Source organism: Epinephelus fuscoguttatus, linkage group LG10 (assembly GCF_011397635.1).
Source record: "Epinephelus fuscoguttatus linkage group LG10, E.fuscoguttatus.final_Chr_v1".
Classification (NCBI taxonomy): domain Eukaryota; kingdom Metazoa; phylum Chordata; class Actinopteri; order Perciformes; family Serranidae; genus Epinephelus; species Epinephelus fuscoguttatus.
In genome coordinates, this window is record NC_064761.1 from 12,120,274 (window position 1) to 12,137,494 (window position 17,221).

The window sequence follows — 17,221 nt, forward strand, 5'->3', positions numbered from 1 at the left end:
CAAGCTTGTGATGATAACCTTCATAGTTACACGGATTTTCAGACAGTTCTTGTTGAGAGAGGTAGTTTTGAAGTGGATTAATTGACAATAAAAAAGACATTTGGAAGAACTTGAACAAAGTTGGAAACTCAATGCTCACATTTAAGCGAAAGCCTACATATTTTTCCAGCAAAGTTTGACTGATTGTAGAGTGACATCCCTGCGAAGTAAACAGCTCAAACAAACATTGTTGTTCTTATAGTGAGACTCCGGTTTATAGCTGTCTCTAATATCAACATTGCAGTTTTCTCTGTTGTTCTGGTTTCAAAACATGCCTTAGAAAATCATTACTTTGAAGCCCCCCAGGTCCTGACAGATTTATGTATTTTCATCTTGTGTGCATAAGATAAAAGACTGCATATGTAAGAGAAATAATGTATGCTTTTTGAGCTCTCAAGTGTAAGTTCTGTTGAACTTACCTGGTTAGATGGTGGTGAGAAGGAAGACAGCAGTTGTTTTCCAAAAGAAAAAACATTTGTGGGCACTGTCCACTGTAACATTATGTAACAAAGCTTGTTAAAATTGTGTTCAGCGACCAGAAATACAGAATGAATATGTTTATTTTGTTAGGCACCAGAGCAGGTTTTTACATCTTCCCAGACAGACATGCAAACAGTCAAACATGCAGACAGACAGGGAGACGTGCAGCAGAGGCACACTGACTTCTACAGACGGTCAGAGCACATGTATAAATCTGGCATAATGCTGATTTTTTACTTTTTCCCAAAGAGGACTGCTAGCCTGGCAGAAAGGAAACAAGAATTATTCAATCAAACAGCTCTCCGTCCATATCCAGATTTGACTCCAGCCGCATAAAGCTTGCAGCATAATCCTTTTATCAAACCCTCCGATGGAATACTCTTATTGGAAATACCCAGAGAGAGAAATAATATTAAGGTCATTTCTATCTCTAGTTTATTTTCTCCTTTAAAAAAAAAAAATCACCCCTGCTTGCCGTTTTTATCTTGAGACAATAATTACTTCAGGTTTGCGGATGGAGACGTAACTGCTGATTATGAATGTTCTCTGACCACTGAGGGAATCTCTGCCCTCATCAGTAATAACTGAATCAAAATTGTCATCATTTTGGAGGGAAAAAAAAGCGGCATCTCTGGGAAAATGTGTCCATGCTATGCTGTGTTGAGCCTCCGTCAGGCAGGTTGGAGAGGAAATGTAATGTGGGTCGGCTGGTGATGATGGCTGGTAGTGCTAATATCTCTAAAGTGGTAGATATGGAAGCTGTGAGAGCTGCTGTTCTGTCCTGTCAGCGTTTTACAGCTTTATATCTCTGCCCTCTGAAACACTGTGTGTATGTGTGTGTCGCTCTGTGTTAGGATTTAGGTTGGTGTGTGCAGCCCAGGGTTATTGTTGTATTAAAACAATATTCTCCGGTGGATTATTTAAATTCTCCAAGATGTTTTCCTTTAGAAGAGTTCAGGTACATTCTGTGTTTCTCATGCGTCTCAATTTTAACAACTGCAATTACTTCAGGTGTTTTCATAACTGTAGGATGTCCATATTCAGTGTCTACATAGACAAGTGTTTCCACTAAAAATAAGGGGGTTGAAAAATTACAGCTGTATATGACACAGGTATTTATTTGCTTACTCCAGCTCTAAACCATACCAAGCCTGTCACTCTTGAAGCACCCTTACAATAACTTTCATATTAATAACTCACTTTATGCAGAGACAATTCACATTTTTTGTTTGTAGGAGTGTAAAATAATAGCTTTTTGGGCTAAATGTTTTTTTCAAGACATTTGGACTGAAATGAGCACTTTCTGGAGATTTTTGGTCAAACCTCTCAGATAACTGTATGCTGAAGTGAATTTTCTTGCACCAGATTATGTGGGAAAACTCAAAGGCGTTGCATAGTTTTCACAGCAAGAGTATAAGACGTCATGACTAATTCTTATAGATTCTTCTTTAAAGTCATATACGGTAGTTAATTTTAAAGGAGGATGTGTTTCGGAGTATGGTAGAGGCACAGATGCATATGCTATATCAGGCTGTAGCTACACCAGTTGTTCTCAAACTGAAGGGAGGGGTGGGGGAATAAAGGGAAACAAAGTTTAAGGAATATTATATACATTGGAAAATAAACTGATGCTATTATACTGACCTTTATTTCACAAAAATGCAGCTTGGGTCCTTTTTTATTAGTTGCTTCCCCAGTTAATGTTAATGATTGATTAAAAACAGAATTTGTGTGTGTCGGTGGTGGTGGTGTTGGGGGGGGCACAACCTTTTTCGGCCTCTGAAGGCAGGGCATGACAGAAAAAGTCTGAAAACCACTGAGCTACACAGATGATTCTCAATAAGGATTAATTCATTGTTGGTTTCGGTCTCTTCAGAGGGAGTGGTGGATAATTAAAGGGGCAGTGCACTGATTTTACACGTCGATTTCACTCTAAATGAGGCGTACTGTCTACAATAGCTCTTGAGAAAGTGCTTTCAGTCTTAAAAATTTAACCTAATGTTGTTGTTGTTGTTGTTGTTGTTGTCGGAGGATGTTGTTTGAATCGTGTATTTACCATCATGGGCGGGTCTAATGAAAGATGCTACCAAGTTGCACAACATGAAGTATTAAATGTGTTTTTGCAGTTCAAACCATATCAAGAAATAAAAGTTAGGATGTCCTGGCTGCTGCTGCTTCCATTTGGACTGTTCCTTCTTTCGTGTGTCTTTCGTAAAACCCCTGGAGTACCCCTTAGGTCATGTAATGCCAGTATTGTCTTTGAAACAACTGAAAAAGAATAGTGATGGCCCTCTACACTTTGTTTTAGTTTCCTCTTTGCTGTCAGTTGTTGATGGCGTTTTAAAAATGACAAGCTTAGTTATTTAACCATGACCCCTTGTGGCTTGAGGCGTTGCTTCAAACTGCAGTTTCTTCAGAATTGGGCGACAATCATGAAAACTATTCATCCAACTCTGACAAGACAGTAATAGATTTTTATTTATATAACACCTTTCATAAGAGAAATGCAGCACAAAGTGCTTTACAATAAGGGCAATACTGAGTGCCTCATGTGAAAATAGACATAATGGACATAAAACAGACAAGGCAATTCAAGATAAAAGGACATTTAAAACCATTTAAAACATGGATTGACTAATTCATGAAATCACAGAGTTGTAAAACTATAAATCATAAGATCAAGTAAGACTTTAAAAGAGTTGCAGCAGCGTGAAGCGTAAAAGGGGATTTATGGTCGTGCGTTGACTCTACGCACGTAGCCTACGCACGTCGCCTATGCTGTTGTGAGCATTTTTACCTGTGCAGTGGTGTGTCTGTGTCACTCTGCAGTTACACCTCCAAAACACTAGTCGGTGGCGGAGGTTTCTGTTAAGTGCTGTTAAGTTTAGTTGATTCAAAACACACACAAAACACACATTAAACATGGCTAAATAGAGACAACTTGAAAAACAAATACACACACTGGCTTCACTGTAACTTGCAGCATTCACAGACAAACACTTGTGTTAATCTGGACACATTTTCCCCACAGATATAACATGCTAACGTTATGGGCACAAGCCTATGGCATTTTACATGGTATTGATTAGCTTAGTGGCTGGCGATCTTTCCCTCATATGAAACCTGGATGAATCCCGAAGTGTAAATCCCTGAATGATAGATCACACACAAGACTTAAAATGCTATTTTAGTGGACGCTTTACAGTCTTCACAATTTATTGTTTCTTATCTGTGAAATAAAAGTAAATACAAGCTCCGTTTCCCCTGAGGGAAATGGTGTCAGTATTAGGGTTGGGAACGATTAACCGATACGACCGGATATTCGGTTTGACAAGCAAGAGATACGGCTGCGTCGGTAGCAGCCTCCTCAATTGATACGAATCAGCCATGAATCCTTAGGTGAATCGATTTGTAGAGTCATGGATCAGGTATCGCGAGACTAGCAATTGGTTGACTGGCTTTAACAGTTTGCATCTCTAAAACAACACGAGAGCCGGCGGCATGCTCCGTAGCAGGCATTACTGACAACGATAATGGATGTAAACATCAGCGCCAGCTTGACCGGTGGAGCTGAGGAACAGAAGCTAATGCTGGTTGGATAAACCAGGGAGCAGCCAAGCCGCAGCAGAAACTAAAGGCGAATCCTGCCGGTTGTGGGTTGAACGGGGGATTGGGGGGGGGTCACAGACACAGACAGAAATACATATTCCTGTCAAATACGGAGGCCATAGTGCTCCGTGGTGGCGACCGAGAAGCCCGGCTCCAGGTCCAAGAAGTCTTCATCGGTGTCATGACTTCCCAAAAATACCTTAACAGCTGAGCTGTGGCAGCACCAGCACACAGGTATGTGACGTGTCAGAGGAGAAACGAGCCGTTCACATTTCCACAAACCTCACCGCACTTTAGGGACTGTTCTTTACTTGTCAGGGGAGGAGGGTGGCTGGTTGATTTTGATTTTATTTATTTATTTTATTTTGATCCCCCCTATGTTAATCACTTATTCATGCTGTTTTTGAAGTATGAATAAGTCAATAAGTAATTTATTCCATTGAAATATCATTGATGTATTATAGAAAAGTGATTTATCTTTTTACAAATGACAAACACAGAGTGTAGCAAACACAGAGAAATAGTCTGACATGCTGTCAGTGGTAAGCTGCTAGTCATCACAGTCCATGATATCAACTAATAACAGGAGATGTCAGATTCTGCCCCTACATTGCATGTTATTATTTTATTCTGCTTTATGTTTATATTGTACAGCTTTATGATAAACTTTATTCCAGACTCAAGTCCATATAAGATATATACAAAAACACAGACAATGTGTGATTTTGTTGTTGTTTGTCTTTTTATTTTATTTTTGCCAGTGCCATACAGCAACAATGCTTGGGGATGTGGTCTTTTACAAATTTGAAAATAGTACAAGAATGTCACTTTTATAGAATTGGCTTTTTTATTTTCTAATATATGATTAATGTCTACATCAACAAATGTTAACCATAGAATCGTATCGAATCGTATCGTTCCTACACTGTTTGGAATCGTATCGAATCGTTCTGTATTAAAAATATATCCTTTTTGAATCGTATCGTAACCCGTGTATCTAGATATGTATCGAATCGTCTGTCACAGAGAGATTCCCAACCCTAGTCAGTATACAGCGACAGACAGGAGGTCTACGTCACTGCGACACGTAGTTACAATTCTGGGGAGGTGCACGTCAGGCTATGGCGTAGGTTACGACATAACAAACTGACGTGGAGCCTACATCGTAACCTATGTGTCGATTCAACACAGAACAATAAATTACGTGTAAGTAGGAAGTAAAAGTGCAAAAAGAGTTTCAGACCTGTATCAGGAAAGTCAGAGCGAGTTCAGTCTAAAGTGATCAGATACGTTTTTAGCTTTCTTTCAAAAATATTTAGCAAGCTGCTCTACCTGATATCTATAGGTAGTGTGTTCCATAGCTTTGGTTCGTAACTGACAAAGACTGCATCCCTGAACTTCCTACAAACCAGCAGCATATGCTCGTAATTTTCTTGGAGGCAAGTCTTTAACAAGGGAGTTAGCAGTGTTGGTTGGTCTGTTTGTTGTGCCGTCCACCGCTTTGGTCCAGACTGAACAACTGCTGGGTGGACAGTAGTTGTTAGGATAAGACATAAAGGTCCCCAGGGGATGAATTTTACTGACTTCGGTGATCCTCCTGACTTTTTGTCCGTTTGTCCAAGTTTTTGGTTTCTAACCAAATACCTGCAAATTATTTGACATTACAATGGGCCTCAGTTGTACTAAATGTTAGCTACTAATTAGACAGTAAAGTAATGCATCATTTCCACTGCATAGTTAGGCTGGATTCACCTCACTTTTGGTACCTGGCCCTTTTCTCTGTTTTGTTTTCCATTGCGGATAGCATCCTCTCATTGTAGGCAGGATTCTCAGCTAATTGCCCTGGCAGTCATGGGAAACTGCTGCAACATCATATGAAATGTGGCGCTTACTGAGTCCTTTCATTAGCAACCAAACAGAGGAAAGTCTGCACTTTGTCATCATACAGTAAAGTGTATGTTGTGGTTTTGCGCCTAAAACTAATACAGTATAAATGGTTAATGAGGCCATGTGTAACACCGGTGGAATTAAATCGATATAACAAAAACATACCAGACATATGCACAAAAGTCAGAGGGACACTGTTTCATTGTATTTGGCAATGCACAAAGATTAAAATATTCTGGGAAGAGTTAAGAGTTATAATTGAGAAGATAATTTCAAAACAAATTTTACTGGAAAAACTTATTTTGTTGGGCTTATATCCAAACTTATTTTGTTGGGCTTATATCCAAAGAAACATAATTATAGTACAAATGAACGAGCGTTTATAGACCTCAGCTCACTGTATGCCAAAAAATTTATTGCACAGTTATGAAAAAATATTCACAGACCAAGCACTGTTCAGTGGATGAGACAAATGCTATCAAACTTCCCATTAGAGAGTGTGACGTCGAGCCGCCGTTACTAACTCTCTGGCTGAGTTATTAGCGTTATTGTTATGTTAAACGTAAGTTAATGATTCACATATTTGCCATATATATATTATTGTACAGAAAGAAACACACGAAGAAATGTTTATGAACATATTTATTGATTTTAGCCTGAACTTACCTCTGCCTGTTCTCTGTGTGTGTGTGTATTTGTTAGGTTTATTTTGGGGGTGTTTAAATATTTATTAAGATTGTGTATATTTTCTGGTAATGGGTTTGTGTAAATATTTGCTATATGTGTATATGTATGTTTATCATTTTATCTGACAAATGGTTTAGTCCAGCTCATTACCTGAAAGACATTTTGTATATAAGGAGTCAGTTTGAAAGTGCCTGTGCTGATGTGGGTGAATGGTGAATAGTATTGTTGGAAATAAATGTGTCTTGGGATCGTCAGTCTTTTGTACTTCTCCTTATTGCCTCCTTGGCTGGTCGGGCATGCTAACAGAGAGGATAACCTACATATTGAAGGCTAAACAGCACATATTTGGTAATACATGGAGACCCTTCATTAGTTACTGTATGTTAAGGACTAACAGATAGATGATCAAGCTTACTAATTTGAGTGGACAATGCAGTTCCCAATCTTTTGTGATTTTTATTTCTCTTCTATGTACTTGTCATGTTTTGTATCTGCTGCAATTAAAATACACCATCTAGTATAGATTACCTTTCGTTAAAAGATGAGGAGCAAATTGTTTTTGAGTTTGTGTTTGTTTTTGTTTTTTAGAGCTGTAACATTTAATTGACTGGCTGTTAACTGTTGAATTAATGGCTATTGTTTTGTTGATTGACTGGTCAGTTTGAGTACTACTATTTTGAAAAGGTGAAGTTCTGTAGTCCTAATTTCTGGAATCTGAATATTTTCTGGTTGCTCAGTCCTCTGTGACAGTGGCCTGGATGGATTTAATATTTTTCAGTATTTTCTGACATTTAGTGGATTGATGGGCTGAGTAATCATCAGGAAGCATATCGACAGGACTTAAAAACAATAAAGTAATCTTGGGTTGCAGCCCTACTTTTTGTTTTGTTATTTGTTTTTGTTTTGTTTATTGTTTTGTTCTGTTTTAATGCGGCAAAATGTCAGCATACATTGAATGTAAAAGATTTGTTGAGCTGGTTAGTTAAAGCGGTGGCTGTTTGCAGTTAGCTCCCCTTGTTTGCCACTGACTGGCAGCAGAGCAAGCAGCCACCAGCTGCTGGTCTTCTCAGCTGATTCTCTCTGATCCCTGCAGGACTCAGATCCAGACTGTCTGGGGAAGGTTTATGGGTTGATAGCTGTTTGATAGGCAGGCAGAATGCTCAGTTTTCTGTGGCGGTGCAGTATGTGAACAGTCTGAACTCAGATCAGTTTTCTGACAGCTGATAATTTAGCTTTAGTCATCAACTCTTTGAGAGTTTAAACTTCCAGACTATTATGTTGCAGATTAAGAGAGAATTCAGGCTTTTGTCAAGTTATTTTTTTGTTCTTAACATTGAGATTGACAAGTCAGAGTTTACAATGAACCTAAAAAGCCTAGTTGTCTGAGATTATTTATTTGTGGTGTCTAAGTTTTTGAGTACATAAATGAGAGATGTTGAGCCTTTCAAATGATGATCAGTAAGTGTGCACTCACAAATCACCCCTTAAACCTGTCAAAAACTGCTGAAGAAAAATGACTGAATGTTTCGAAGTGTGTCGAAATTATTTGTAGTTGTAGAAAAAAAATGTCTAAATGAAATATTTATACAACCTGTCACCTTGATTCTATTTCTGATGAATTAGCCTAACTGTATTAGTTCAAAGATAAATGAAAGATAGAGAAAACATAATAACTAAAAGTTATAAAATAAAATAAGCATTTTCGTCTCAAGACTAAGACTAAATCTAAATAGCTGCCAAAATGAACACTGAAAGCCTGCCCCCTCCATGATAGCTGATGAGACATGGGTCAAACTAAAAACTCTTTAGGCACTTCTTATCACATTGATGTGTGTTTATGTGTTTTTCTGATAAGTTTGGTTTCAATTAGTTATTTGCTGTGATAAAAAAGAGGTATGACATCATGATTGACAGCCCTGTGTGCTGCTCGTGATTGGCCAGACCAGTGTGTTGGCAGATGCCGGGAGATTGCCGATTCTGACTCCAAATGATGTCACCAGCACAAGATGGCAATGGCCATATCCAGGTTACTTTGACTTCATTTTTGTACAGTGGGAGGAGGAGGAGATGTGGCATCCATCTTTATCTACAGTCGATGGTACAGCCTCACAGAGCAGCTATCATAGCTGGAGACTCCTAGTCCAGGTATTCTGTAAATGACTTCATTACAGCTCAGATAAACTGGACATATTCCATATGGTACCATGCCATGTTAAGATACAGCTCCCTCACTCTATGCACTGCAAGTGGCTTGTCGGTATAATCTCAGCTATTCATTTCTGGGTCATAGATCAGTTCAGCAGCTGTATCAGAAAGACAAAGATATGGCTGCAGTACAATTTAAATTCTTCTGCCTGTGAAAGACATTGTTTGGGCCGCTTGACTTCAGTGATGGTTACTAAGGTGGTTTCAACACACTGATGGAATGACACAGCCCGTGACCTGGACTCTGTTGGCTGGTCAACGGATCCAGGAATTAACTGACTCCCGTCTATTAGGCTGTCTGACCCAGAGTGGCCCTGCCAGGTCCCAGACCATCAGACCATCACTTCATCCTACATTCTGTAGAGTGTGATGATCTGGTAATGGGATAACAAGTCATAGTTCACTCTGCACTGGCTACCCCTCTGCTGCAAATGAGTGTGAGTGTGTGTTCCCGAGAAAGTAAGAGAGCTCTAAAGCTGTGTGTGTGTGTACAGACCTATAATTATCCTCCTGAGCAAAACAAGTGCAGAGTGAGTGGTCCATTGTGGAAACAGGATTATAGCCTGTGAGAGAACAGAACGCTCTGCGCTTTGTGTTGGCTAATGTTTTCGAGTTGAGTTGAGCTGTTTGATTTGAGCTGGATGTGTGTGTGAGTGTGTGTGTGTGTGTGTGTGTGTGTGTGCGCATATGTATTATCAAATCTAGATTTCAGAATGTGTTTCGTTTTATTAAATTCCTTCCTGTCCGTTTTGCTGAATATGTGACTTTGTCGTCTTGGAATTTGGCCTAGTGTAGAGCCAGGGCAGGTGGTTATTAATATGACAACACACACTCACAACAAACTCTTTCTCTCACAGTCAAACACCTCATTTAGTTTGTTTTGATTAAGGTGTACGACCCAGTGAGAGTGTGAGGTGCAGAGACAAGGAGAGCGGAAGAAAGAAAGAGAAGGCGGGCTTTTCTTTCTCAGAGTTCCCCGTGTCAGTCGTGTAAGAAAGCCGCCAAACCAATAATTTTGTCAAGTTCTTTTTTTAGCGGAGCGGCTGAAGCGTCTTTGGATTGCCACATGTATAAAGGCAGCCCATATAAAGCCATTCACAGCACTGAATGAACACGCCATCTGTGGGGCTTTCTTATTTCCTCTTCTCTTTTCTTCCCCTCCTTTTTCAAGCCTTGTAATCAAATTTGAGCAAAATCAAATGGCGGGAGGATAGAAGGAGAGCAGTGGGGGGGGAGGAGGGTTCAATGAAAGTACCTTTTGTTGGTCTGAAACGAGCAAGTAATTTACAAAATGCCCTCCCTTTGTGCAGGGGGCTAAGGGAAGAAAGAAATCAGTAGCTTTTAGAAGCTAGGCCTTGCGCTGCGACGGGCAAGATAATGAAAGCCGTCTTGTGTTTGTGGGCTAGAGAGCATCTCAAAGGCAGACCGGGCCCCGGCTCAGGGTTAGCTCGGCTGCTGAAAAAAAAAAAAACAAAAAACACAACACTCTCCTCTGTGTATGTGCGTGTATGTGTGTGTGTTTGTGTGTTTGGCAAAGAGCGGCAAAACAGGACGGCTGTGCCCGGCTACTCTTGGCAGAGACACTCCGAGGAACAGACAGAGTTGTCGATGCTGAGGAGAGAAGAGGGATGAAAGAATGGTTTCCCCGGCACTGAAGGCTGCTGAATCCCTCTTACCTGTTGTCCTGTTGCAGGTGCGTCTGGCCAGCCCTACATTCAAGAGGTGCGACACCTCCGTGGAGGAGTGTGGAGGAGAGATGAAGATGTAGAGGAGGACATGAAACATCCTGCAGGGATCATTGTGCTGAAGAATTACGAGGGGCAGGAAGCTGACTGTTTTCATACTCTGTCCCTCCGCGTGGATGTCTTGGAGTGGAGCACCTGACAGCTGAGGGACACTCAGCGTTTACCTGCATGGATCTGCTGGATTATTACCTGAGTGGCACCTGGGCAGACTGCTGTGGTGGATTATTCCAGGTCCGACCATTTGAAATAACAGTAAATTTCTATTTGTGCAAACTGAACTTAGCCATAACTTGTTGACTCAGAAGAAGAGTAATGAAATATGGTTAAGAGATGCTGCATGATGCCTATAAAAGCACTTACCCAGCTCACCTGAGATGTAGTCAAAGCAATAACTGGTTATTTGTTCGACAGCCTTAAGAGACAGACTGTAGTTATGTTAGGTGCGACTCCGATGCTGTAAATTAGTAGCACTCCTTCTTGAAGTTAAAATGATTAAATTGTTCATAATTACATGTCATTAAAGTGTATTTAAACGTCTGCTGTCTCTGGCCTGCAGATTGGTTCCTGGTTTACAGTGATTGGGCTCTTAGCTGATGTCTCTACCTGCATCGCGACTGAAGAATGGTGAGTTATGACAGATTATATGTCAGATACATATTGTTTTTGTTCTTCTCTCCTTCTCCTTCTCCATTTATATCTTTTTCCCACTATCTGTCTGTCTATCTCACCCTTTACTTGTTTTTTTCTCTGTGTATCTCTTACACAGCCATTGCCTTTCTCCTTCTTACTTATTGTGTATCCCATGTCACATGTGCCATCTGAAGTGCCTGAATTAAATCAGGACCACTGCCTTGTCTTTGTAGCTGAAAGCATGAATGAAAGTCATATTAAGTTTGTTGTGTTGTAAAGGTGCATGTCTGTGTGTGCTTTAATAGATTTTCTACTTCTCTCATTTGGTAGTGTTTAACTTAAAACCTACCCTGCACTGAGAAAATCCCCTCATACCTGTCTTTTTATTACTTTTTTGTTTTTCTTAAATTCAGAGATTTTTATACAACAGAAGAACTACTGTATTTGAGTTTGTCTTAGAGTTGCAGCTGGAGGTGGGAATCTTTTTTTTTAACCACTTACAAAAACCAAAGGCAATACATTAAATTCACACCTGGCAAATGATGTTGAATGCCATGATACTTTAGGTTAGTGGTGATTGTCTTGTATTGTTTAAAATATTCTCTGTTTCAGTTTAGTGCAATACAGCAGATGAAAGCAAACTTCTTGTGCCTCCTTGCTCCATACGCACCTATGATGAAACAGAATGTATTTACAGTACAGGTTTTACTTTGCCGCATGGTACCTGCCATTTAACAGACAATTCAGAATGATTAAAGTATCTTAAATGTTGTCGAATGAAAGTTATTGTAGCACACTGTGTAATGTTGTTAGGATCGAGTTACTGGCAAGTAAAAAAAAAAGAAACACTTGAATGCAGCAGAAGTAAAAACTATGTTGCCACATGGTTTATTTTCATGCTCGTCAGATGTTGCTTTAGATTGAGTGTAGAATTCACACTGTTGTTTAAGTCAGTGATAGTTCTTTTAATTTGCGGGTCAGTTTTTTCTGTTTGCAGTGTTTTTTTTTAAAGTGAAATGTTTACAATTTAATGACACTTCAACACATTTCTGTGAAACTGCATTGGATTGTGATGGTCAAACAATTGTTTTAGCACACAGGATCGTAATGCAGCCAGTTTGAATACAGCAGTAACTTTTAATTTGGTTTATGGCAAAACGATCTGGGAAGTGGAGTTGATCTCAAGCTGGAGTAGACATACACTGTAGGTGACACAGGTTGCTGGGAGGAAGGTACACCCTAAAAGTAAACATTTTATCACAAAATTACTCCTTGTGTCTACTTAACATTACATGTTTATGGTATAGATTTTTTCCCAATGACAAAACTACATTGTTTGTAGTGATATTGCTTCAAACCCTTATACTTCTATTTACATAATATTACTGTTACAGAGAATACCACCATGTATCAGAGTTTAACTGTACAGTGAAATAAATACGTACCAGCGCAAACAGTTCAGAAATGTTGTCACACAGGAACAGGCCTGATGGCAGTGAAACAGGACTGTGTGGGTGTATAGAGGGTTTACTATTTGAGAAACCGTATTAGATGCCAGTGAGTTTTATTGTGAACGTAGGATGTCAAGATGTGAATCCAGAAATGCGCTCAGTGTCTTAAGGGCCATCTACACTAAGAACGATAACGATAACGATAACTATATGAGCATTCAGACTCATGAATAAGAACATTGTGTCAACAGAGGCACCATGCACATGCTACTTGCTCCAGCTGAGTTGGCAGCTTAGTAAAATGGATATTGATGAACTGATATCATTGATCAAATCACTCTGAAAGTGATTCCATTTACTTAAGTACTGCGCCGAAGTACAGCTTTGAGGAACTTGTGCTTTACTTGGAAATTCCCATTTTCTTTTACATTATACTTCTACTCCACTACAAGTCAGAAGCGAAGTGACTTATATTGCTTAGCAGACTATATAATAAACAAATAATGAATTACTCAATAAAACGGGTTAAGATATGACAATTGGTTCCTGGGCTGGGACACATTCACAGGTTGCCCAGCATTATGCCCCACCTTTAACAGCTGCAATATGCATCAATGTAATACACTACATTATTCTGAAATGGCCATTCTGTAAAATTTTACTTTTTGTAAGTATTTTGATGCTAATACTTAAGTAAAAATTTGAAGGTATGGCTTTTACTTTTAAGAGTATTTTTAAACTGTGTCATTGGTACTTTTACCTAACTCAAAGGGGCAATAAGCAAAATTCATCATTTCTAGATTGAAGGAATTAAAAACTTGCTATGTGAAGAACTAGAGGTGTAATTTCATCTGGAGTATAGCATGACCTCACACACCCTCTCTCTGGTCCGGCTGCGCGTTCATGTACGTTCATGTGATTGGGCTGTGTTTAGCTATTCCCCTGCCTACTTCAATGATGATGGTACCTGTAATAAATGTAATATATTTGCTGAGATGGAGGCGAGGCTCAGTGACTTGAAGAGCTGGTAGAAGCGCTCCATAGCTGTAAGTTACTCCGGTAGCTGTAGTAGCTCTAGTGCTAACTCCAGGAGCTAATGCTAATGTCCCTACTCTGCGTGAGCCAGAGCCATGAGCCGCGGGCTCACAGGCTCACGGAGAAGAGTAGGAACGTTAGCGTGGCAGGTGACTAGTGGTAACGCTAACAGGAAAGCAGGGAAATAGCTAAACACAGCAGAGACTGAGAGTGAGTGAAAGACATTGCTAACTGATAAACTAAGCCAAACCAGAGATACTGGATAGAGGAGATACTCCACCGTAGGGTTATCCAATGTTAAGAAAACGGTTACTCTTCCTGTCTCCTAAGTGGGCGTGGTTACCAATCAGAGCCTGTTCTCCCTCAAACACCCCCCCCCCCCCCCCACACCACCACCACCACCGTGTTGAACAGAGGATCTGTGGATGTCTGTGTATGCGGATGGAAGCAGGTGGAATAAAAATACATTCTTTCTATTATTGCAGCCTATTGCTGCACAAAGCTTGGGCATTTTTTATTTATTAATAGCGGTAAATAACTGTTTGTAAGCTAACTGTGATTTTACCGCCTGTTTATCAAGATCACAAGATCTCGCGAGAACTTGTTTTCTGAGACGGACAGGGCTCAAACAAAGTTAACTTTCTTTTGATCTGTGCGGATGAAAAATGCAGCTTTAGAGTCAAAATGTTGGTAAGATGTGTGACTTGTGGAAAATGAACCCAGTATTTACTTTAGTGACTATAGGGTGAAAGAATTGACCATAAATTGTGATCACGTTCATTTTCCTCATTGACGACAATACATTCAGAGCTACCGCAAGTCTCTTACGGGGGCGTGGCGCTGATGTCACTGAATCAGGAAGTGAGCTGAGTGGGGTATCTCGCTTTATCCAATATCTCTGGCCAAACTAAGTTGACTGTTTAGATTTTATTTCTTCGCCCCTGTGGCGAGTGAATCTGCCTGTAGTGAAACTGGGGCTAACCGGTGCTTCCTCCTCAGGCTCCACTTCACTCAGCTGCCAGCACAGCCAGTTAGCCTCCGCTAGCTTCCCAGCTAACGTTAGCCCCAGCTCTCCGTTTGGATCCAACCGTAGCACCGAGCCCTGGTTTGTTATTCAGGTTAATGTGGGAAGAAGCAGCGGGTATATCGGGCAGCTGAGTGAAGTGGAGCCTGCAGAAGAAACACTGGGACCGTCTGGATGTAATAGTCTGTGGAGATGCTGCGGTGCTTGGCTGCACAGATGAGGCGAGGGGGGTGGGGAATGGAGAGCAGAGGTAGAGGGAGGAGTGGCTCGTGACACACTTTGTTTTGGTCTACAGGCAGTGTACAACAGCAAACCTGAAACGATTTCGCTTTTTGCCCCTTTAAAGATCTTTGTACAGACTACCATTACTGCTTACGTTTCTAGTTTTTCATTATCCCATTACGTTACATTGTGTACATGAAAAGCAGCTCAGGATTAGTCTTTAGGTGATATGATCACTAAAGTGTGCTTCTGTGTTGTTCAGCTCACATCTGGTTCCAAATCACAAATTAAATCAAGCTGCACAAACTCTAAGCAGGAATGCACGATGAGCGACCATGGCATGTAGACCATGTTTTTGCAAACAATCCCACAATGCAATGCATCACATTTGATGGATCCAGATATTACGGTCATGTGAGTGTCTGTTATGTGAGGAGTAGTGAAGAAGTGAACAAGGAATACTTGGACACTTTACATTGGTGTGCAAGGTATATCATACTGTGGGTTGCCATAGCAAGAGTTCCTTGTCTTAATAATAAGTTAAACCAAAATGTACGGAATCATTAGGGCAGAGTATCTTTTAAAAAATCATACCAGTGCCCTTAAAGTGATACTGATAACGATAAAGTACTTTATTTGATACCTTTTTTTCCAGCCACGATAATGTTGTTATGGTTGGCATTGTTGTCACCTCATGGGTGTGTGTGTGTGAGCGCATGTGTCGTCGTCATCAAATTTTGTCAACCTGATAGTGTCAAAGCCATGCAAACTTTACAGGTGTGTAGTTAAGATCACAATGGAGGCAGAGTTCGGACGTGGGTGTTGGGGAGGATGAGGATGTAGGGGGGTAGGAAGTAGGAAAGGGATCATTCCTCTCCACTTTTCACCTCTGACCCACATTTGTTTCAAGTCGTGGATCACCTTTATCACAGCTGGAGTGATCCCATTGCAAGACAGTCTCTAGTTTCTCTACTCCATTTGATACCCATCATGTGAATGGAAGCATTCAGTTGTATAATATGCCCTTAGATGCCACAGGGATTCAGTACTGCCAAACTCGAGAATGTTTTGGTGGCATCTCGACACACTGAACCGCCAACTTCATCAAATACACTGTGCTCGACTTCACCACACCACAGATTGTTTGAGTTGTAGCTGCTATGATAGCGGGCCAATCCCACGTTGCAGTAAATCAAAGAATTCTAGTGGTGATTGGCTGCAAGCGAAACCATACAGAAAGTCACATTTGTCTACATCTGGGTACAGAAAGGATCAAAAGCAGGTATCGTTTGACTTGACGTTTTGTTACTTATACTGTAAAGGTATTCAGTCATTCCTCATAACTTTCAAATGTCAATTTTGGCATCAACAAAAATTATTTTTTAAACTGTAATCCATCCATTAATTTTCTGCCATTTATCTGGGTCCATTTTACATTAATTGATCAGTTATATTTACCAGCTGCTACAGTGATGTAACAGCTAGTATTGCTTTCATTTTGTGAGTCTGTGTGTGTGTTTGTCATCATGGCAAAATGTGTTCCTTATGGCACCAACCGCAAAAGCCCCCTTTTTAGTATTTTGCCAGGTGTTTATATGTCTGTCTGTGGACCGATTTTGTCAATGTGATTGCGTCACAACTGTGCAAGATGCAGGCATGAAACTTTACAGATGTGTAGTTAAGATCAAAATGAAGGCAGAGTTTGAAGATGGGTGTATTCAGAGCCAGGGGGTGAAAGTAGGGTGGTAGGAATTAGGTATGGTGCCACTTGACCCTCCCACCTTATGCCCCTGCCCCTCATTTGTTTTAAGATGTGGATTGCTGTATTGCGGCTGATGTGATCCCATCTGATCCATTCTAGCACTATGAATTATTATTAAATACAGATGGGAATTGCTGACAAATGTGATATAAATGTCAATTTTCATACTCTTGATAAATAATTGTAGGCTTTATATTTTTTTGGCGAGTATGAACAAGAAAAAATAGTGAATTGGATTCTATAAAGTAAGGTATTGAAAAGTCTTGAGTTTAATTTGGTGAATACTGCAGAACCCCCGTTAAAGTTGATCTTGCTGTGCCTGAGACAACTCAGTCACCCTATCAGTAAAGTTTCACACTTCTCCTCCTCCTGTTTGTTCTTCAGGGAACAATAAACAAGCAAGCCACATTCAAATGAGCTGATTTCTCTGTTGGCATATTGAAAT

At 40.2% G+C, this 17,221-nt stretch overlaps 1 long non-coding RNA gene across 2 annotated transcripts in view; it reads left to right on the forward strand.

Moving 5' to 3' along the window:
• The window catches only part of LOC125895241 (uncharacterized), a 211,054-nt gene that overhangs the window by 12,130 nt on the left and 181,703 nt on the right, over positions 1–17,221 (forward strand). For both annotated transcript variants that reach the window (XR_007450158.1, XR_007450159.1), the window contains 2 exons: positions 10,601–10,883; positions 11,209–11,276. This is a non-coding gene — a long non-coding RNA (uncharacterized LOC125895241). The remainder of the gene's footprint in view (positions 1–10,600; positions 10,884–11,208; positions 11,277–17,221) is intronic.